Genomic DNA, 24784 nt, shown 5'->3' on the forward strand with positions numbered 1-24784 from the left:
TCCTCAGAGATAACTACTATGAGATGAGATTTAACTTATCCAAGACCTGATAGCCCTCTCCTGCAGACTGCAGAAGGATCTTTAGTGCATCTGTGAATCTGACCTTTTGCATTCCCTATCCTGTCTGTTTGTGGGTGCTGAGTGGTGTAGGGACAGTCACAGTAGAGTATGGCATAGCACATGATGCTCCCCAGATCTTGGGACCGTTGCTTTTTTATAGGATTTAGAGTATTGAAGAGAGCAAAAGGTTTCAGCATATCTTGGATCACAGTGCCAGGCTGGAGACAGGACTTATCTCCATTCTAGTGTGTGGGCATCTGCAGACTGCTTCTGATGAGCTACCGCTTCCACGTGCTGTTCACCTAAGTACAAAGTGGCCTTGGTGGGCAGGCACAGAGCAAAAAAACCTGCGGGGAACCCACAGGAACTAGATGGGGGTGGCAGGTAGATCCTCTCTGGGCCTCAGGGAAGGCTCTGCTCCACGTGCTTCCTGTATCTCACACTGCTTCTAAGGAAGAACCTCCACTTTGGAGTGGTGATGGTTTCCCACCTCTGCCCTCCTTGTGTCCTTGGAGTACTCACACATTGTCAAGAAGGAGAAAGCAAGAGCAATGCCATGAGGACAGTATTCTGTTATCGCATCATCTTGGAACAGGAGATGCATCATCCTGGACCTCTTTGTGCCTTCATTGGCAAGAAAATAGCCTGAACCTCATTTCCCAGTTAAATCCAGGCTATTTTGTAATGAAATCTAACACCTATAGCCAAGTCTGGAGAGAAGGAAGCAATGACAGAGAGAGGTTATTCCAGAAATTAAGTGCTGTGGGGACATGCAGCATGGTGGGATTTGGGAACTGGGTCCCTCCTATTTAGCCAAGCAGATCTCCTGAACACGTGCATGCGTACAAGCAGACCATCGTCAAAGAAGTGACAGTGACAAAGTACTGGTAAGTGAATCTGGGAAAAGAGGGCTTGGAGAGATCAAGTGTAAGAATTTTTGCATTTCTCTAGATACAGAGATGGGAAAATGAGAAATTTGATCTTTCTATTCTAATCGACACAAAGAATTACAGGGCAGCAAAAGGCCATGCAGCTAAACAAAGCTGTTCCCTTTAAGTTTATTTCAAACGTCTCTGTGCTTCAGCGCTGTGTCCTTCAAGACTTTCCCTCTGTAATTGCATGTGGCAGCCTCTTTACAGCTAGATGCCATTGCTGCTCTCCAGCCACTCCAAAAGAGAAATAAAATATAACAGGCAAGAAAGGGCATTGCAGTAAGTACTTGGGAGAGAGGTTCCTCCTTTGTTTCACAGATGGGTCAGTGAGGGGTTTAGAAAATACCATTTTGTTCAGGAGCACTGCTTTGTTTGCCTCCCTGAAAACGCTGGCCAATACTTAGCAGCTCAGCCCCCATAACAACTGTCCTTCCTTTTGCTTCTTATTAAAAGACTTTGCCCTTTGAGGCAGCACAGTTCGGGAAATAAATGCTATTTGGTGGCTGCCTTACCTGAGCTGATTGCGCAGCGAAACAGACCTCTTGCCCCAGCTACCTGTGACCAGAGGCTTCATTCAAAGCACATTGGCAGCAGGATGGTGTTCATCTCCTACAGCTGCAATATCCCGGTGTGTAGGGGAGTGAACAGCCAGCCAGCAGCTTTGGAGGGAGTCACACTGCATTGCAATAGGAGCCCACGAGTGCTACCATTGAACATCAAAGAGCACATCTTCCCTCTGCCACGGAGCAATCAGTGAGATGATGTTTGCATAGCAAATGCAGACCAACTTGTGTCCTGCCTTTTTGCACCTCTCTGCCAAGTACAGACAAACTCAAACTTTACTCTGAGGATGCAAATCCTTTCTTTATCATTAGATGATATTTGGCCTATGTGTAGGTTGTTAAGATGTGTTTGGCTCGCCTTTCTGAAGGTGCCGGGAAAGCCAGCTGGTTTTGGCAGCTCTGGGCAAGAAGTTCCTGGAGACCTTTGGGCAAGCTGAGCTGTCAACTCCCTCTGTTTTTTCCTCACACTGAGGCTGATGAGCTGCTTTTCTCGCTGACCCTTTTTGTTTTTCCTTTTTTTCTGAGGGAAATATGAAAAGAAAGGCATTTGGGAATTGTAACTGTAATGTTCCTTGGAGCATATCTGACTGATGTTAATAACAATTGCTAGAGTTGGCCCAAAGAAACCAACATTAACAGGAAGTCAGTCAAATTCCCAACGTTATTCTTGAACCTTCATAACCTGTCCATTTGCTGAAGTTCAGCTTCATTGAGGAGCACTGCTCAGCCTAAACCTGAGGTACTGGAAAGCCCTTAGTGCCTGTGGCTTTTTCTACCATTTTCCCAAGTGCTTTTCCCATATTGTACAGCAGGAGGAACAACACTTCAGATGTGAAGATGTTAATCCCCTTTGAGTCGAGCTCTAAATAAGGATGTGCAAAACACAGGGAAAATGAAGCAATACATTATTTTGCATTTAATTTTCCATAACTATTGTCTCGTAGCCCTGGTGAAATGTTTTAACATAACACACCTCCACAGCTTTTCTGCTGAACATCTGGTAATCAGTCCTTAAATTTGCTTCAGAGAATACTCGGAGCAGAAAGTAAATTTTCTCAGACATGCAGAATGTCACCTGCAAGAGAATGAATCTTTTTTCCATTATCACCATGATGGGTGTAGGATATTGCTGTTCTCATGCCGATGTCCAGAATACCGAGTGTTTCCTCATCAAGACATAACTTTTGAGGACAATGGTAGACTAGCGTCAGTGTTAGTTCACCGTATGTAGAGCTTCAATCCTATTGATTTCCTTAACCGTTATCCATCTATTGACTTTTTCCACCCTACTTTGGATTATAACCATTGAAGAAATCACTGCTCACAAGCCTAAAGAATTCATGCTGTCATGCTCCATCTGCTGAAGCCAGCCTGTGTTTGCATGACAGCTGCATTGCCTTTTCTAGTTGGGGAATTCCCATCTCCCTTCTCAGGAGCCTTTGGAAAAGGCTTGCTTTTTCACAGAGGGGTCTGCCAGAGCAGTGCCTCCTTCTAACAACTGATTTTTAGGTTTTATCGTTAAGCTTGAGCTTTTTCACATCACTGCTTGAGCTCTACCCTTGTAGTCTCCAGATCTTGCAAAGATCTGAAAATGCAGCAATGACAGCAGAAGCAAAGCCTATGTTTGCAGCCTATACAGCAGGACTTTTATGTAGGGTCCCTTTTGTTTTGCTTCCTGTTCCTGGTGTAGCAGAACCACCCACACGCTGTATTCGAGCCTCTTCTAGGGTGGGTTTTAAAGGTGGGTGTTTCAGAAAGTGCCTGTGCCTTCAGGACCAGCTGTGCAGTATCTCTGCAGATGTCCCGCCCCCCCTATCCCTAACTCAGAATATGTGGTTCACAATAAAACATTAATTTGGCATTTCAAGAGTAGGTGCCGCAATAACTCCCTCTCCTCTCTTAGCGTAGCAGCACCACGTCTGCTCTAAAGCTGATGAGAGGTGGCTCACACTCACCATGTCCGTAAATGCCTCCTGTTTCAGCGAAGCTGAGCTGCCTCTTGACCTGAACTCTGCTTGCCAGGTCTTTCCACCTGGTATTTTTACAGGATGGATGATGGAGACTGTGGAATGATGCCTTTTGAATGTGTCCTCTGGTTGTATGTCTCAAATCCAGCCACAGTGGAATACCTCTGTAGAAAAACAATGTTAAAATTGATGTGTGTTATTGAATGAATATAACAGACCTTTCAGCTGTGGAGGTCGGAAAGCACAGTTTCCTCTGAATGCTGAGTTAATACACCAAAGACATTTTCAGTGAATATTAACGAAGATGGTGGCAACTTGAAATTATTCTCTGAAGTCCCGTCATGTTTGCAGCACTCCATCAGGGATGGCAATGGAGTTGTTAATGGGACTGCTTTGGGAATTGTGTGACCTACGGAGACAGGTGAAACACAATTTGTTGTATTTGCTGATGGGAAATCTTTGTCTGAAAGCTTTTACTAGAAGTTTTGATTCTTGGCAAAATGAAAATATGAAATGTGAAAACTTTTAGACTTATTAATGACAACTGTAAAACCTGATTTTTGGGCCAAAATATCCTAGGAAGAGTCCTGCTTTTCCTTGTGGTAAAAGCTTTAAAGGGTAGAATTTTTCTACGCTTTCCCTCTTTGATTTTCATCAATTCCATCTTCCCCCAGGAAGGACAAAACAAAACAGATTGGTAAAAACAAAATAACTTTCTGATAAAATTCTACTTATATTTTAGGCACAGTAAAGGTATTTGTAACAGTGTAATGTTTCATTTCTCAGGCCTAAGGAATGAGTAGGAGTGCAGTGTGAAGGCTGCCCTCACAGCCGGAGCAGCTCTGGTGTTTCTGTTCCACTGACCATGGCGGAAATCTCCGCAGTGGGAGCAGCTGCTGCAGCTCCTCTGCTCCCATCCTTTCCCTCCCTCTCCAGACTGGCTGGATGCCAGCAATTAGAAACTAATTGAGAAGCTTTAAAAATGCATCTCTTCCCCTTCCCTTCTGCTCTGTTTAATCCTCTAAGAATCCCCAACAGAATTCTTCACGAGGGATTTTGCACTGGAGTTAAAGCAGTAGAGTTGGGCTGTTTGGGGACCCAGGAGGGTCGCTTTTCTTGCTGTCTTTCTCTGCTTCCCTGTCCTAGGCAGTCTCTGTTTTTGCAGATACTGGGCTGTCACCTGCTTGCACAAGCACCTTCAGGTCCCAGAGCTGGGGCACTTACTGGAACCAGCGCGGTGTCTGCTGTGATACTGGTGATGTGGAGATCAGGTCATGGCTATGTGAAAGCAGGTAACACTGGCAGGTATTGCTGTGCTTTTCCCTTATCTCCGTTTAAAAATAAGATCTGTCACTGTCCATAGCCTGTGAATTTCCCAGTGGAGGAACAAAGTGGCTTCTTCTCCTCCTCACCAGCTTCTGGCCATTTCTGAACACATGACAAATGGGTTACTGTGTCCTGTGCCTGGCAGCAAGGAGCCCTTTTGGTGCCCAAGGGCCCATTGTACACAGCATTATCTAAAAAAGCAATGCTGAAGTCAGGCAGTGCCTTGGAAAGCCAGCAACCCTCTCCTGGTGTGCAAGTCTGCCCCTGACTTGTAAGCCATCAGTCTGTGGGGATAGATGGTTATTTCCTACTTACAACAGGGAGTGAAGACAGTGAACCATTCCATTCCTATAGTTCTACCCTGGCTCTGCACCTCCTCTCTGCTCACCACACCTTCTAGCATAGTCTCACAGTTTGTTTCCTGGCTTCTAGAATACCATGGGAGGGTCAGGAGGGTGTTAGGCTGTGTTTTCACCACTTGACTATGCTGACTCCACGGAGTGTGGATCAGACTACGTGTTACCACTGTCACAACTCCTGTCAGTTCAGTCAGAGTTTTGCCCAAGGAAGGACTTTGAGCACAAGACCTTAAATATCTGGTAAGCAGAAAATAAGAAGATGCTTTGCCACTCAATAGCAGGGAGAAGAGGTTTGGAATATGTCTTGAACACATAGAACGAGCGTGGCCACCCCCACGCTTCCTCCTCTCTCCTAAGGTGGCTGCGCAGGTTGTGATGGAGCAGCTTTAAGTCACTTTGCTTTGTTACCCATTTGTTCCAGTTCCCCAGCCTGTTTCCCAGAGGAGGACCCGCTTCCAAGGGTTTAGTGTTCACCTCTGATAAAACCCATCAAGAGATTTATGAAAGTAATGTATTAAGATCATGATCTGTCAAATGTCAATAACCAGAATAAAGAACTCAGCACTGCAGTTATAGAGATCCAGCAATTAAAGCATTTGATGAAAGTACTTTATTGGAGTATATATTACCATTTGGTCCAATTATTCTGCCATTAAACATTAAGAATAATTGAACCAAATGGTGCCCAATAGAAGGAATACATCTGCTCTGATGAATTCCTGCCAAAAGGCACGGGGAATCTTAGTACAAGCATTTTGTCAAGCAAGATAACAGCATTTTTCTCTACAGCTGATAAAACAGGGCTTTTGAATCTTATTTATGACGTATAAATTGGCCAATTTGTTACCGATATCAAACAGCCCGTAAGAATCAGGCAGTATAATAGCTAACAAAATACTGACAGCTTCATCGCTTGCTGACTGCATGGAGTACAATATATGCTCAATTAATAGAAAGTGCAATTATCACAGAAACTGTGAGCAGGAACTAATTATACAGAAGCCAATCAAAAAGAGCCCAAAGCAAGGTGGGATGTATTTCAAGAAACTTCAGTATGATTTCTTTTTTTTTCTAATTTCTTTTTCCTTTTCTTTTTTTTCTCTTTATCTCCGTGTTTGCCTTGCCTCCGTGAGAGGGAAGTGGACGTGGCATCAAAAAGAAGAACCCCAAAACCTGACCACAATGCTGTGACTGAGCTCGAGCACAGCTTCCAATTTCTGTAGGAAATAGAAAGTCTTGGTTTTTCTATTTAAACACATTGCAATCATGATATATCTTGGGATAACCAAAATACAGCTATAGCAACCCTTTCCCTAAGGTATAAGAGACTCGCAGAGTGACATAAGGCAACAATTTGAAGGAAATTTAAAAAGAAAATACTAACTTCCTTATGTATTATCAAAAAAACTGCTGCACTCAAGGAAGAACCTTTTAAACCCCTAGGAGGGGCAGCTTTTAATTATGGCATAAATACAGCAATGGATTGCTAAACTCTTAATGGTCTCACTAGTTGCTAAGTAAGAGGCCATTCTGCTTTTTTTCACTCACATTGAAGGGGAAGAAAATAGGTCTTTACATGAAAAATATTAATTTAAGCTATTTTCTTTGGCCTTGCTTTCCTGTAGCTGTCATATCTTTGGCAATAGTAGTCAGTCTTGAAAAAAGAAGTCTAAAAATATAGAAATCTAGAGAAAAAGAAAAAAGAGAAAGAAAAACTCCCACTAGACCTAAATCCTGTGAAGAGCCAAGGAATTTCCAGTGTTTCAGATACTGAGAATATTTTTAATGATCCCGATTATCTTTAGTAAATAAAAATTCCAGACTCTGGAATTACTTAAATTTCTTTTAACGGGGAGTTTAATTAGAAATGCTAATCTTTTACACGCCATCACATTTAGAGGCCATGAAAATAAATACAGTACAAAGCAAAAAAACCCAACAACCCTAAAGTACCTCAAATGACTAACAGTCACAAATAACCTTCTGTTCAGAAGAGTCCCTACCTAGCATTAGGAAACCAAACGTTTTACTCACAGATGACTGGAAAAGGGATTTTTTCTTTTTTTTTGTTTTCTGTAAGAACAATAATCTTCATTTGAAGTACTGTGGTTGAAGATTTGTTTTTGCACTTGAAGACAAATGGCCATTTGGAATGGATGTTTTTCACTGAAAGTTAAGCAATAACAGTTTATACTGAAACTGAAGGAATGTTGTGCAAGTTTGATAGATTCACTTGACAAAACCTGAGCTTTTCTGTGACAGAGTCAAAGTCTATGTTTTTTCTGAATGATTTTTGGCCATGATGAGATGGATGCAGAAATTGTAACGAGGGCCACAAAGTTGGTGAAGGGTTTAGAGGGGAAGCCATACAGGAGTGGCTAAAGTCATTTGGTCTGGTCAGGCTGGAGAAGAGGAGACTGAGGGGAGACCTCATTGCAGTCTGCAGCTTCCTCACGAGGGAAGGAGGAGGAGCAGGCGCTGACCTCTTCTCTTTGGTGACCAATGATAGGTCCAGAGGCAATGGCAGGAAGATGTAACACGGTAGGTTTAGGTTGGATATTAGGAAAAGACTTTTCACTCAGAGGATGGTTGAGCACTGGAACAGGCTCTCCACCGAAGCAGTCATGGCATCAAGCCTGACAATATTCCAGAAGCATTTGGACAACACCCTCGGACACATGGTGTGAATATTGGGGTTGGCCTACGCAGGGACAAGAGTTGGACTCGATGATCCTTGTGGGTCCCTTCCAACTCAGGACATTCTATGATATTCTACAACGTTCTTTCCTTAGTGAAAAATAAGCTGTTGGTCTCCAAGGGATGTTGGAGGGAGGGGGAGTCCAAAAAGTTTTTTCCTTTTTTATTTTAGTTTTTTTAGATTTTATTTTAGGCCAGAGTTATTCCCTGAGATTCTGGGCTTGATGCAAAACCTTTTAGTCCACAGCCTGCATTTTTGTATCCCTGTATTTTTTGCTTGGTGAAAAACAAGGTTGTTTACCAGTAGAAATGATCAATGGCTCCTGGAGGCCTCGGTTCAGCAAAGACATCCCGCTGCAGGAAACCACTTAAGCATGTGCTTTGCTATAAGCAAGGATGGAAGACAGAAGTTGTGTTCCCTGACAAACTATGGTTGGATGCTGATGGTTTTGTTAGTTCGTTTTGTCCTCTGAGGGGGTTATTAGACTTTCACCTACTTCCAGCTCTATTGCAACCGAGACTTGCAGAGGAGTTTATTGCTTGCATCCCCCCAGAAGACAGCGCCTCATCCCCCTGCATCTGGTTCTAACTGTTGATACCCAACGCTGCTGCTTTAGGATTAAGCTCTGGAGCTATTTTTGCAGGAGAACTGATTCTGGTAAGCTACACCCATGTCTTAACACTTGGCAACCTGACCCGGTGGGAAGTACCCTTCATGATACAGGGTCCTCCACTGAGCAGCATCCCACGTACTCGCATCCCTCAAAGCCCACTCATGCAACTCAGCGATTCTTCCAGTAAGCTGAAAAATCTGGTACAGGTCCCAAGACAACTGGGATTTAGGAGACAGAATCAGTGCTGCCCCGCGGCTGAGCATTACCAATTGTCAGCGCTTCGGTGGCTCAGCCTGCACGCTTGCTCCAAAGAGAGAGCAGCGCCAGCTGGCGTGAAACCAGAACTCACGGGCTCGCCCCACTGCAGTGGCAATGAAGGGGCTCAGCACCTTGCAGAACTGAGCTCTGCTTTATTTGTTAACATCAGCAGCAGGAGCTATAAAGCTGTGTGGATGAGCAATGTTGCTTGGTGAGAAAGGCACTGAAATACTGGAGCCTTGTCTGTTGTTCATGACTCCCAGCTGGTTTCCTGAGGAACAAGGAGAAAGAAACTTTTTATTTCTTCGTACCTCGGTTTGCTGTCTGCCAAAGGACATTGGTTTCTTTTGTAAAACCTAGGGCTGAAGAGTGATATTCCTATTTACTCCTGAATGAAATTCACTGTTGTTAACTTATTCAATGTCATTTGTCCACAATTTAAAAAAATACTCGGAGTGGTTACATTTATTTTCTTCAAACCTTTGGAGCTGTGAAGCCTTTTCAGTTTCTCTGACAGCTAATGATTAATAAATCCTGCTTTTTTTTAAGTTTCTGGTACAAAATTCCAACACAAAAAAAAAATGGCATGCTAGGTTAAATAGTTATTTGATGGTCAATTTTTTTGAACTTGCAAGTTCTCCAAGAGCAACCAACAGCACTCCTCTAAACTCCAAAATGTGTTTTTCTTGGTCCATGTATGACTAATCATATTTATCGTGTTCTGCGGGTCTGTTACTGATAACACAATGTACCTTTGTGAGAAGCAGATTATCAGAGCAGCAGGAGATGTCATGTAAAGTAATGCTCCGAAGTATTTAACCTCTTGTTCTACCTCTGCCCACAGAAATTCCGAGCTTGCTCCACTGCGTGGAGTTGCAGAGCTGAGAAGATGGGGAAACCAAAGTTAAAACTTTAGCAAAGTGAAAAAGAGTTTTTCACAAACATTTCTCAATGTTCAGGGTTCCTGGACGTGACTGTCCACGCTACATTCAGCATACGGATCTCCCCGGGGATGGCTCAAGGCTGCTCCACAGACGAAAGCAACCCAACCATGGCTGGGATGCTTAGACATAGGAAAGGGAGAAATGCACAGAGGAGGGACAAGGTCACGGAGGAAAAGCGAGGGGGTGTTGAGGGGGGATACAATAGCTGGGTGGTTTTTTTTATAAGTGCAGCTCAGAGATTGTCTCCACACAGTTGTTCACAGCTCAGAGCTTGCAGACCAAGGACTATTTCCTGATTTGAAAATAGTATTTCTCTGGCATGTTTACTGGTTGCTCATCCTGCCAGCTGGGTAGAGCCAGGCAGGTCATTTTCCCTGCCCAAACCCCAGTTCATTTATCTACCTGCACGCGAGCGCTGCCATTGCAGTCAGTGAGCCTCACTATAAACAGGTGTTAATACTTTACTGGGTCAGAGCTGATCTACATCTTTAAGTGCTTTCAATCAAAAAGGGAATATAATCGTTTAGTCCAGATGCTCGTTAGCACCGCCACCATTTGTCAAGGAACATCTTGCAGTTCTTTCTGTTTTGCAATATACTCTGTGCATATTTGATAGTCACGTTTCCTCATATGTGTCGTTTGTTCCACGGACAAACCTCTGCCGAAGTTTGGGGCCTTGGCTGTGGGCAGCTAATTCTTTGGGTTGTCTTCTCCTATCAGGACATGTGGATATATGCTTGATCTATTCAAGTACTAATCAAGGTCTGAGTGACTCCCAGTATTGCTGCTGTTCGTTTTGAGTTGGGAGTATATCAACCGCCGAGCAAAACGGTGTTTCTCAGCAGTGTGTCATAATGATTGGTTATACGGGTGTCACAATCCTGCAAGAAATACAGTAAGTTCACTTCTGCTGTCGGGAGTCCTGCCTCACCGGGAGGCATTTGTAACTAAAACTGTTGTTCATTTGCAGAATCTGTAAGAAGAATGAAGCCTTGACTGGAAATATGCTGAAAAGTTGCAGTAATAAATTTGACATAATATGCATGACATGGATAGATAGATCGTTGTTTGCTAGGCCGGGCAAATAAAACTGGTGGTGTGGAGCCAGAATTACAAGGAGAGAGAAACATTGTTCTACAAGGCATGCTTCAGATAGAAACCAAGTTCAGAAGCGCTATATATTTTAGTTGTGCTTAAACTGAATAATAAAGAAGGCTTGCTCAGAAATCTTGCTGTGCCTTGGAACACACATTGATTTTTTGCTCTTGTAAATTCCTAAGAAAGTTTTTTACTCATAAATAGAAGCACTTGCTTACTTTTTATTCATTTTTAATGTTATTAATAGATATTTAAGAAGCAGGTATGAGGTACCCGAGAAAGACATGTGTAGTGTTGTACCAGGGAGGGTTTTAGGACTAGCATTTTAAATTTCACTTGGGAGATTTTGCTCCTGATTTTGGTGCTCTCACAGATTCCCTGTGTCTTTAGGAAATTACTCATTCTATTTGACCATGTTTTCAGAAGTGATTTCCAGGTCTGGTGTTTGGATTTCCAGCTGGGGAGATGCTGTAGGACCTGTATGAAGTATATAAACTGTGTGCAACACTTCCACTACGGGGTTTTGTGTCCTACCATTTATGTGCTTGTGTCTTTCAAATTAGGATTATGTCTTATTATGAGCACATACAATTCCTAGCCCAAAGGGAATCCACACAGTTAGATGACATGTGGTATTTAGAATTATACAAGCTCTCAGTAAAAGACTGTAGCAATGGGTAAAAGGCATAAATTTGAATAGATGGGAATGGCAGCTTACAAAAAAGGCTAGAAAGAGGCGTGTAGGATTTAGAATTTTATGGTAGAAAATAGCAATTTTCTGTTCTGGAGAGGTTAGCAAGATGTCCCTGGGAATGTAATACCACTTCTTGCCTGTACAGGGCTTGACTCTGAAGCATGTTGTGCTGCGTTACACCCTGCTTTAAAAAGAAGCTCTGGGGCCATTCCGGCCATGTCCTGCCTCTATCCATGACTTCTAGCTTTGAGATTTAGGGTGACAATTTTCAAAAGTTTTTAAGTAGACCAGTTTTAAATTGTGTCTTTTGGATCCGTGCAGGTACGAGAGAGCCGGGGGTCCTTCCTTCCATCTAGAGGTATGGCAATAGTTTCAGTAGCCAGCTCTACATTGAGCTGCCCTGGTGCTGAGCGTTTTCGTGTTATTAATGTCCAATCTTGCCTCTAATTTAATTATATCCTGTTAGTGGCCCAGTCCAGGACTCGCTTAATTGCAGTAAATAATTTCTTTGAAAGTGGATGCAGACATGAGGTAGGCTTTCCAGGGAGTGAGAGATGGGGTGCAGCATTGCACCCCTTAAAGACTCATCTCCTGTTTTTAAGGAAAAAGGAACAGTGTTGGCACCTGTTTTTCTGTGCCAGGGTTCCCAGATGGAGGTGAAGGCTGACTGGAGAGGTGGATTGACACCTCTGGAAGGGTTTATACTGCTGTTTCTTCTTACAAACCAAATTGTTTGTTCTTACCAAGGGGACTACTAAGCTTCACAGACAGTAACTGTTTGGGAAGTTTGAGGACAGCTACCCTTGTGCTCATATAAAGGCTACCATCCAACCTCCCTGTGCAGCAGACACAAGGTCATCAATGGTTTCTCAACAGTCTCTTATGTGCCTATGGAAAACAAGGAGAGACAAACTGTTTTTGCACTCTCACCGATAAGCCGCCTGTGTGGGGATGAAGGTCACCTTGCAACAACTCAGAGCAATTATCTGAAGGAGGTTAGATCTCTGTCCTGTGTCTTTATATTATTCTCATAAGCTGCATTTTTGGCATCACTTAGAAGCCAGGAACATATCAAACCCGCATATGTCAAATGCTATTGACATCAAATACCTTTCATCAAGCCCCAAGCCTCTTGGCGTCTTTTGAGCTCTGCACCCAGGAAAGTGGCTTGTCAGAGATGATTTTTCCAACTGAGGAAGCAAGTAGCATAATGAGACAGTGTAGCTTCAGCATGCACCTTCCAACTAGTTTCCCAACTGCTCAGAAACCAAACATGAGCCTGCATAATAATTAGCCCATAAAGAAAGCTGTGAATACAATGAATGTATGAACTGTATTAGCAAACTCTTTATGACTCCTCATTACCATTCTCTGGATGCATTTCTCTCTGTATTTCCCATTTTCACCAGCCAAGATCATCTAGAAAAACAAAACAAAAATCTGACTGTGTCAAGCAGCACGAGCACAGTCACTGCAGGGAACATACCACCCAGATGTGCCAGGTACTATACAGATGTGCTCAGCACTCAGCAAAGCTATTGATCAGCCTATAGTTCTGTTGCTTCTGGACTTCACAACAACCAAAAAGTGTTCTTTCCCACCTAGGATGTCACCTTTCACAGGCTGGTGTATGCACATGGTGGTCAAAGGGAAATGCCCATCAGTTTCAGCTCAGTCTGGATTAGGTCCTAAATAACTTTATATTTTCTTAGTTGGTCTCTAGAGCAACAGTTGGTGAGCACTGACCTGGGAAACTGCTGTCACCAAATGCTTCTGTCTGCACAGGACTTCGTAACAAGGTCCCTTTCCTCATGCTGGTTCCTCGGGTGATGGGAACTGCTCAGGTGAACTGATTTTTCAAGTGTATCTCAGGAGGTGAGTTACTGCTACAAAACCTAAACTCACACAGAGAGACAGTCGGAAGAGCTGTCTGTGTCCTGTAAGAGGGATCATGGGTTAACAAAAAATAAGTCAGACTTACTGACTTACAGACTTACATGGACAGCCATGGATGCTTCAACGCCTAAACAGCATAGCTCACAGGACTTGTCTTTTATTATTGTTGGTTTTCTTCTGAATTCATAGATGTGCTATGCATTAATTTTATTCCTCCTCTTTACAGGTGCTCAAAGTAAAATGTCAGAGGAAGAATATTTATCTATCCTTCATGGTCATTTTTGAGATTCCTTTACTTTGGGTTTTTTTTCTTGTTTAAACCATGACTCAAGCCTGCCAGAAGGAAAAGAAGTGCTTATCAGGACTTATCTCACCTTCTGCACCTTATTCATGCGATGCTGTGTTCCACAATAATTTTATTATTTTCTCCGCAAATACAGAATTTTTAATAAGCTTTTCTTTTCTTGGGAAAGCAAATGAAAATTTACAATTATTTCTGGACATATTTTCACAGTCATTCCTGAAGGCAATTGTTTACTTGAGTATCCAGGAGAAGCTGGCTTGGAAGAGTCTTTTGGTAAGTGGCAAATACAAGCAAAAGATTTTAGTAAACTAATGTCATGGAAATGAGTATGAAAGCCACTTGACAAGCAATTGAATTTACCTGCAACTTGTGTAGACCTGGCACAGATATTTTGGAGTGACGTAACCCTTTGCTTGAGGATGGTATAGGTGATGTAAGTTTTCGCTGTGAACACTCCTGTTCTCAGATTTAGAAGCAGGATTAAACCGGTACTTGGCTGACAGTTTTGTAGCTTGGTGTATAAGAGCTTTCTCTGGCAGAGGTGGACTCACATGTAGTATTGAGCGTGATTTACTGGACACCCTTGTGATGTCCTTGAGGAATGTGTTGGGTGTAGAAGGAAACGTACTTTGGGGCAGTGTATGAAAAAGGAGTGTTCCAGGTGTTGCTGGAGGGGATGATGCAGGGTGTAAGTGCTCAGCTGTCCCTCCCTTGGCTTTAGTGCCTCTGAGAGCACTGTGGCAGGGGAAAGGCTTTGGTTCAAGGCGAGGGGCTAAGAGAGGAAAGCTTGTGTCCCCATTATCAGCAGAGACCTGTCAATGTCACCAGTGCTGCCCACAGAGGGCAGTACATGTCCCATGCCTGCTGTTCAGCCCTCTACGTATTTTCACTCAGAAAGCACAGTCCAAGATTATTTCTCCTCCAGAGTGCACCTTCCACATCTCTCCACCTCCTTTGTTTGCACCTGACCTGCAAAGCCAACCTGGTCGCACTGCTCCAGCAACAAAAATTCTGTCGAACATTTACACTAAGCCAATTATTTTTGCCACCTCAGAGCCTTCTTAATGCTCCAGCTGTAAAATTGTCCCCACGTTTAACAGCAGGGTGCAATTTCTTTTAAGTCCATATCTTTGCTTTGCTTTTTGATATAGACCGAAGAGGATTCATCAACCAAGGTTTTAGAAACACGACTCAGTTCTGAGAAAAGAAAGACAACAACATCAGGTTCAAATCTAGAGGCAGATGAATCTTTGCTAGCAGAAAAGTGTGCACATCAGCAAATCCACCTGCTTCTAAACCCTGCAGAGAAACAGCATGATGGCTGTGGGATGAAAGGAAGGAAGTTGGGAAACTCCTGTAACTACATCTAATGAGCTCTTCTTACTGAAAGTTGTGACAAGCAGTAATCAGGAATAGAGCAGTTTTATATGATGTTGAATTTGAAGTGCACTCCAAAAACAGAACATTAGCAGTTGAGGAAGCACAAGAGTAATATCTATCCCTGCCTCCTACTCTCCTCCCATTACTGTAGCACACGGCATTTCACCGCGTCTCTGTGTGTTATCGATACTACTCGCCAGCTACTGTTTCTAAGTTTGCAAGTAGAACTGTGAGCAGTGTAAGCAGTACGCCTTACATTTCAGAGGAGATCACAGAAGAGCAAAGATTGGAAGCTGGGTTTCTTAAAAGCGGTTTTAGTAATTAGCACAGATATTTGTGGATAGATTGTCTTTCAAACTGCCCAAGCCTTAGGCAGAGTCCAAAACGGCTTTGGCCTGCTCCAACCTCTGAAGTTGCTCCCAGAATCACCCTTTTCATCAGCAAGAACAGAAATCTTCACTCTGCCTCTGCTGTTGTGACCTGTTCATTCGTTAAGCTACTAGGAAACATTTTGCCCTTGCCTTTTCCCAGCCATCAAAGGTCCTTTCTTCTCTGCCCTCCTCAAAATGTAGAATCATAAAGAAATGATATATTCTCACTAATTAGTTGGTGATTTTTACAGCAATAAATTATGGCTGTATGCCCTTTACTGCTCTGAGTCTTGTGTGCTCATTATGTTGCTCTCTGAAGGAGTTCATATGCTGGTTCCACTGGTAGCCAGGACTCTTCTTAACAGAAAAGTGCTATTAACTTCCAATAGTGACATGCTGAAGAGATGTTGAATATCTACTACGGTGGGGTTTAGGGTCTCTCCTGGAGCTTGTATGCAGTATTGGATGAAGAGGAAAGAATTATGAAGTTAAAGAAAGATGAAGTTTAGCAAAAAAACAGCCCTAATGAGTGTCGAGGGTCACTCAGCATCCTAAGCACCATCGCAGCGACTAGGGTGCCTCCAAAGCTCCTGAAATTTATTGAAAAGATTGCTTTTGTATAAAAATAATGTGACAGATCTGACTTCAAGCTAAGACACGTAGAAAAAGGGGTAGTTTAATGGTCTGATAAATTAGAAATAACTGTTGTCCCTACTTCATAGAATCGTAGAATCATACTTCATGCTGTTAACAATGATTCATAAAGGTGTGAGGTGGTAGAGATGCAGATCCTTTTCACATGTGCTCAGAGTAACTATTCCCTGCGGATATGAGGTTTGTACTCTGACCCTGTACAAAATCTTCACCTGCAGTTGCTGTACATTTCTTGTACCAGCCATTAAACAAGCAACATTATTTCAGAAGTAGTTGTGCTCTGAAACCTTCTTTCAAAGAGTTGTTGGATCCAGTTATTATTAAAATTATAGAACAATAGTTCTCCTCAATAGACTTGTGCTGGGCAAATAAGTGAGTTGTTCTATTTAATGCATTCATAGAAAGTTACGGTTGTAGGTTTCCTTTTTATATAGGTCAGGCAGGGGGAATCACTGCTGAATCAATGTATCTAACTCCTTGATGCCCAAATATACAAAGAATACATTCCTGCTAAGATTTCTATCTGCTTTTTTTGATTGTGTCTCATCAAAAAAAATTCACATAAGGTAAGCCTTTAAAAGAAGTGATTTTCTGCTCCTCTTGACTACACGAGACATTCAAAAATTAATGAAAAAAGCGACACCCATCTGGCTTCCAGGGCATCACATTTATTTCTGCATAAATTCTCCCAGGTCAACTCAAAAACAGTTCAGGGTCAAAATCTCATCTAGTCACCTAGATTAAAAACTAATTTCTCTAAAGTATAGCCTATATTGAAGCCTTTTCATGCAAATAAATAGCCAAGGGCCTCATTCTCTCTTTCTCTATTAGTTGTGCATGTCATGAATTTGAACAGAACATTTTGTCCTGTACTCTAATTACATGCATTATAAAGAAAAATCTATTCCTTGCATACATATTATTAGGAGCATTTCAGAAGCACCATTCCATCAGGGCAGCCGTCATGGTGGCTCATCCTAATATTGACAGTTTAATCTTTTTGTTTCATATGAGATTAAAAGTCATACGATGGCCATTCCTCTGTGGAACAGACGGCGAAGCCAATTGGAGTCAATCCGTGTCTAAGTGCCATTTCTGCTCTGAAAATGGACTTGCAGTTTACAAAATATATTAGGTAATTATCGGTGGTTATGGAAGAATGATAAAAAAATACTAGGTTGATGACAGAGTAAATAGGGCTACTGTTAAAAAAACCCTCATTTCACTCACAGCTGTGCTACAGTACATGTACATGAGAACTAAATTTGATGCTGTCTAATGTACTCATATGCATGACCATTAGCAGTTTCAATTCCCTTCGCTTTATCTCATTGGGGAAGGAGAGAGCAACTGATACACCAGGTGGCCACCTACACCTATTGCAATTAAAGTTGGCTTTTATCAAAGGAAAGTATAACCTCCTTGAAAAGGAGTCGAGAGCTTTAATAAATGTAGCAAAATATTAGACCTCTACCCTTGTTTATTTTCGTTTAAATCATCCTGATTTTGCTTTCAGATTTTATGCTTTTAGTCTGATTTAGCCTCTGCCTTTCAAAATGCAAACCAGGAGTAAGCAGTGCTTCGGTTGTATCCATTTTTGTCTGCTTACTGAGAGACATGATACAAAGGTATGATTTTTTTGCAGAGGACTCTATATTGTTCTCTAAAGATCAGTCCCTTCCAAACCATCATGCGTGGAGTGCACTAGATCACCCGTCGCCTGCACAAATATTGACTAGAACAAATTCCCAATGGATTCCTCACTTCACTGAGGCCAGGACTGTATCTGGCATCCGGAGAAGTCAGTTGAAATTCAGTGTGGGTCTCAGGTGAATATAGCTCTAGTGTGAATGTGAATTATTTTGTGCCTACAGCATGCAATGTGCATGCATATATATTTATCTGCCCACATGACTGCTGATTCAACTTATTTCTACTCTGCAGTAGTACAAGGATGGAGTTGGGTGCTATATTTTGATTTAAATCATACAATATTTTTTTATCTAGCATGTTTTAGATATAAAAAATACCCTGCGGCTTCCAGTGATATCCTTAAAAGTGCAGAAGGATCAATGACTGTCTGTTATGAAATTTAGAACTTGACTGCCTTGATTGTTTTCCCTTGGATGGAGCATCTTGAAGAGTTTAAGCTAGTACGCAGTAACTGCCTTATTATTGTGAGGGTGCTATATTTGACTTCACAGCTAAAAAAAAAAGCAATAATTGGTAAAATGTCTTGTCTCTGGCTGCAGTTTCTCTTAGAATGGATGAAACATAATTATTTTTATCTTAAATGCCTTTTGGAGGAGTGCCAGAGGTAGAAAAAGGGAATTCAGAACTGTTGAGGATTTTCACTGTGCAAGTTCACAGGCTTTTTTTTTGTCGTGCAATGTCAAAGTACGGAAGAAGCAAGCAAGCTAATGACCCTGCGCTTCAGCATTTGCTTTCTCTTTGAAGTCATGTTTAGTAAGTACCTGGCACAACGGCTTAACAGTAGCCAGAGAGAAGGTTTTATTGCACACTGAATGTCTTCCTGCTGGAAGAAATATTCTGGCAGCAGTTACCCAGCATTAACCTTTCACTTGGCTATATCAGCCAGAATCGCCTGTGCGCTGTCAATGTTTGCACATAGGATCAGTAATTATGAAAGCAGGATCATTCCTACGCTCAAGCAGAGTGTAGTCCTTGAGTAAATGAATTGTGATTGGGAAACAATTGGATGGTGGAGTTGTTTCTAAGGAGAGCACCTTATTGACATTATTTGCAAACTAAGAGGACACATCCTTGCAGTGCAAATATTGCTTTCTTTTACAAATGTGAAAGACTTATTACTTATCCCTCTGTGCGAGGACAGACCTGCCATAGAGATAATAGCAACTTAGTATTTTATTGTGAACCTTTCACCACAGTTTCTGTGATGTTTATTGTAGCAATTGCATAGACAACTCATTCTTCATTTCCAGTCTTACTAGATTGCAAGTGACAGCGTTATAAAGCATGATATTTAATTGCCTCAATGAACATTGACTCGTTGAGCGCATATCATGCACTCCCTGGCTGACACTCTCCAGAGTTATGTGTCACTCTGAGGACCCGCATTTTGGGGTTCCCAAGCTGAATCACTTGAAAAGGACCTGACCTGAAAATGCTTATTGGCTTGTCAAATGGCTCTAAAATGAAGTCTTTTGCAGGTTCTTTGCTGAGGGCATGGCACAAGCTGAGAAGTTTTTGGATTCTACTGTCGGTTCCCATCTCCCAAGCTATCTGTAATCACTGTAACCTTGACAGATACTAAGGAAAGGAAAGAGGCAGCATCTTTCGAACAGATGAACCGTGTTACTTTTGTGAGAGTTCTGCTCAGTGATGCCTATCCATGTGCAAGCATGTGACGATATCTCAAGGTAGCCTGCAAATATGTAAAAAGGTTAAACCAAAACTAAACCAAAAAAAAAAGTGTTCTTTGTACTACTGTGGTAAGAAACCTTGGCTTATCTGTGCCGGGTAAGTTCACAATATGAAATGCTGCCTTCTCACACAGACAGGGTGAACACCAGATTTGATTGCTTAGGGAAGATGGGACTTTCAAGAATGAATTAGCCAAGCACCTGCCACCGAGTCTGTAATAGGATGATAGGTTCCCTTCCCAAAGCCATTTATCTGAGTTCCATGGAAGACCTCACTGTTTAAGGCTCCTTCAAGGATTGTCTTCTCTGAGAGCAATTCCAAAAAGCCAAAAGCACACATAAGAGTTAAGAAATACATTTAGAAATCTTCTCAAACCTTTTTTAACCTGAAGGCCTGAGGATCCCTCTGAGAATAATCTGCCTGACGTACTTGCAATCAGTGGAGCTGCTTGTGCTGGGCAGCCATCCCAGGTCTCTGGCTGATTATTACCACTCCCAACAACAGTACTCCTGCTTTCACATTGTGTGCACCCATTCCCAAACTCTATGGTAATAATCTACTCTTTTTGTTGTTGTTAAATGCAATAAAGATCAATGAAAGAGATGGAGAACATCTTCCTCTGTCTGGGTTTGGATTCAAACAGTGTTACTCTCTTTGGATTCAAACAGTATTACTCTCTTTCTCTTACTCTGTCTCCCAAGCAGTCCAATCATATCTTAACATTCATCAAACGGTTGCCAAATGGCAATTTCCTTTTACAAATTCCCCTCTAAATAAATAAATCAAAGATATCTTATACTTGTCCCAGACACTTTAAACCCTTCTGCTAACAGAATGTATACTTTCAATGTATTTGGGAGCGTAAAGTGTAATAAAACTTTCAACTATTTGTTTTTAAGAATTGGAAGTTATTGGAGCTTTAAATTTTAAGAGTGCACTGAAATGCAAACAGATGTCCTAAGTTATTTAAATCATATAAGTGTAGTATCAATAATTATTCTGAAATTCAAAGTTACAATTTTAAAGAATGTTTTGATGATGTCTTATGTTCCAGCTGTTCATGGCACCTACATAACATTGTGCGGTTATAAAACTATTAATGGGATCATTAAATAAATGCCAGTGTGTGTTTCTTTCCATATATCTAATATCTATATATCTGTACATCTATATCAAATATGGATACATACAAATATTTTAATTGGAAAATATTCTTATACCACCTGGTCTACTGAGACCTCATTAACTCTATATAAAAGATACCCCATTTTAGAATGTGGATATACAAGCTGATTTTATTTCAAGGGCAGAAAGTTCTATAAATGTCCTCTAAGATTTATCTGCCCTAGATACTGAGTCTGATTTTGATTAGTTTCTAGAATTCCTGAATTAAAGATACTCTAAACAGATAAACCCAGTCTGCACAAACAGTTGGAGATTTTGAGATCCTATTAGACACAGAAGTAAAACATGAATAATTTTAAACAGTCTATTCTGGTTTAATTGTTTACATGGAAGGGATTTGCCCTTCTCTGCTGCATATGTGTTTGTTGTGGAGAGAACAATTTATTTCTGAGAAAACTGCTATAACCCTTCTGAATATATGACTAGTACAAATTCCAAACTGAGATGAGTGCGCAGCACTCATCATTCTAGTTATACAATTTATCAGTGAATTTAAAAGATTGTTAAGATTGTGCAATTTTTTTGTCATGAAAATGAGGTATCAAGGGTTTCATGCTGCATATGACGTTCTGTTCTTAATGATGCTCCACATTTTTCTCACTTATTTTACTATTTTGTAGTTAAATTTGCTGGTTACTGTGTTATCTTCATGGCCTGAAATGGAAAAGATTAGAAAGCGGGTGGCAGTTTTAAGCAGTCTGTGGGAAGAAAAATACAGAACTTCTTTCTCAGTTGGTTGTAGGTCCATTGATTTGTTGGATTCCTTTGCTTCGGTCAAAGATGGACATATCTGCTGAGGACAGCTTGCTAGCATGCTAACTAAATTTCCACTACAGAGATTAGTGTGTAAATAGATGTGGGCTGTTACAAACATCATGAGGAGGAGAAACAGAAGGATTTTCACTATGCCTGAATTCTACGAGTCTTTAACCAATTTTCCAACCTTAACTTTTTTTTTTTCTCCTCTTTTCACTTGAGAGAACTTTTTGTTTCTGCAAGAAGAAATGATCTCGGAGAGATGGATGGGTCCAACCTTCTACTGAGTTCATCATCACCAGGCTCTGCAGAGCAGTGTAATGCCTAACTGCTGCTCAGGGATGTGTCCCAAATGTAAAAACTGGGAGGCTAATCCTTTATTTGATGCACTGTGGCAGGATTTAATCTGCAGCATTTCCACTGGGCTTACAGTGAGGCTTCCTTAGTCTGTTTGTTGAATTAACCATCTTTTGCCAGCTGTGTGCTTCACGCTTCACTTGACTTGGATGCGATGTGCATGTCAGAGAGCATGGTGCAGGGTAATGGCTGGTAGGGAGATATATGTGGTTTCATTCTTCCTTCAAATTGACCTGAGTGACAGAAGAGCCACATTTCTTATGACTATCATTGGTATGAAACTTCACAGCAGTAACACATTAATATTGGAGATAAGCCATGCTCTATGGACCAGAGGTGCAGTCAGGTTGTTTTGCACAGCAAAGTAACCTTAACCCTGGTTAATAGACTATCTGAGCTGAGTTTGAGCATCCTTAGGACAGTACAGAGCCATGGTATTTGCTGTCAGACTCTGATTCAGTGTATCCAGAGCTGTGATTTCAGTTTCAGCGATAGGAGTTCCCAGCAATGCTGAATCTGGGGAGCCTCTTCCATTTTAATTCAAGATACTGGTAACTTCAAGCAGAGCAATGTACTCGGACTGCAAAATGCTGCTTAGGGAAGGATCCTCCACTGTGTATTGTTTTCTTACTGAGGAGAGAGGCCTATATCTTTGTGCTGGCTAAGGCTGCTTTAAACAGACAATGAAGTTTTCTCTTGTCATGGAGGGACGTTTAGGTGGTGCAGAACCACATTCGCAGGCTGGCTGTGTGCTGTAAGGCACACTTAGGGGAAATTCTAGAGGAGATAGAGCATCTTTGCTTTCCCTGACCGGTATAATAAATCTCAGTGTAATAAAAGTTGCCCACGGTCCCACTGCTGATCTCAGTGGTTCTTGTCCAATGACTGAGTTATGAAGTGGCAGTGAAGAATTTAATCATCATTTTAATAGTCCTGCTCGCCATGGCTCATTTCCCCCAAGTTTTACAAAGGCTTTACTCTAGACAGACACACAACCCTGGCTGTAGCTAGAATGGCTGCTATGATTTAGCATTTATTTCTCAACATCTTAGTCTGGTTGAGCACTCGAAACACTAACTTGCTCTTTGGATGTGTGAAACACTGACAGACTCACCCACGAAATCATGGCACATAGCATAAATTCTCTCTGCAAGCCACTGTCAGTACATTCTGTTCTGCAGGGTATGTTCTGTAAAGGTACATCTTTGGAAAGTGTTTATACCATCGTCAGAACTAGTTCATATTAGGGATTTTTGGTGTAGACTGTTTTGTTTGGTTTTACTTTGTGCAGTTTCGATAACCCTCTCCCAAGGCCGGTGCTCTGTTGTGGCAGAGCCACATACAAAGACTTATTGCCTGTAGTGTTCTATCTAAAAGGCCAAAGAAACAGGAGAGTAGAGCACAGGTACAAGATGCTTATGGGTCTTAATCAAATGCAATCAGTAAGGCAATAGCAGCTCTGTAGAGAAAACCCCTCTCTTCTAGCCCTGTGTGGCACATCATCTCATGACTGTACTGCCAAACCCAGCCTTCATTTCTCTGTCTTTTTTTCCCCAACGCAGCATGTAGAAAGCTCTTTTGAGCTATCAAACCAAAGAAAACTTCCTCTTGGTCACTCCATTTTTCTGTTAGCCTCACTAAAAAATCACTGTTAGTCCTTTTGTTCATACCTGCATTATCATGTGTAGAAGAGCTGATTTTCCATCCCTAACAGAATTACTAGTTCTGCTGATGCGTTTTGGAGCAAAAGCCCTGACAAAACTAATTTCTTTAAGTAGGATATGAGTATAAGCTTAATGCTCTATGGTCATTGTAGGATGCAGCAGTAGGTTTCATTCTTAGCATTCTCTAACATTAGTGTCTAATTACGTCTCTTTTTCTTCTGAAGAAAAGAAGGGATACACAGTTAAAATGAAAAGAGCAATGAAATCCAGTTCAGATACTACAACTTTCACTGCAGTTTGGTACCAGGTCTTAGGACAGATGTTTTGATTCTTCATGTTGATATCTCCTAAAGCTTACAGGTCTGGATATTGAAGCTGGAGGCGTGGAGACTCCAGTGCAAAGGCTGTAAAGAGAAGAGGATGTTTCTGAAAAAAATGAAATGGATACGACCTGAAACTATGGGGATTAAGAAGAATGGCAGCATACTTGCTTCGTTGGACAGGATGCTAGAAATGAAAAGACTAAAAATTCTTACTATTTTGTGTTTCTGTTTGTTTGCTTTACTGGAGGGAACTTGGTTAAGCCAGTGGGAATTTTTCTAAGTAGCAGCCAGCAGCCGTAGTCTTACTGCTGTCTCCTCTGCACTGCATCGCTGCCTTTGCTTCTTGGCACTCTCAGAGGAAACAGCTTGTGCTGGCTACTCGGTCATTTTGATGTGTTACACCTCAGCTGGGACCTCAGTTTCAGCTCACAGAAGTGAGAAAGAAATTTTTAAAGGTGGTACTTGAGCAAATTTTCTTGGCCTTTAAATATTCATGTAATTTCTACAGGGCCTTGGAAACTTTAACTGTGGTTTACAAATGTTATAATTCTAAAATGCCAACATAATTGCAATTATAATGCCCCTCATGTAAGCTGCAAAGGAAAATAATTTGATTTAATAAAATCACTCACTGTTTGAGCAAATGAGTGAGTAATTAAATGTAATGGGTACTGTGGTTTCTGCCTAAGTACGTACAGTCTAACAAAATGTACGATTCCATCATGAAGAAATGACAGATTAAAAAATAAAAAAAAAAAAAAAAACCAAAACAGTCATTACTTTTGTGATCTTCAACAAGGATGTGCTCTGCTCCACCAGCTAGTTCTGCAGCTGTGGTTAACTAATAAAGTTTTCCCAGTCCTGTGCTAACTTCATTTGATGTGGCTGGTACACAAACAAAGATGTCTTGGCAGAATAACTTGCTATATGAATTGTTAAAGAGGAGCAGCCTCATAGATTTTAGAGCCAATGGAAGA

This window comes from Cuculus canorus, chromosome 11 (genome assembly GCF_017976375.1).
Source record: "Cuculus canorus isolate bCucCan1 chromosome 11, bCucCan1.pri, whole genome shotgun sequence".
NCBI lineage: Eukaryota > Metazoa > Chordata > Aves > Cuculiformes > Cuculidae > Cuculus > Cuculus canorus.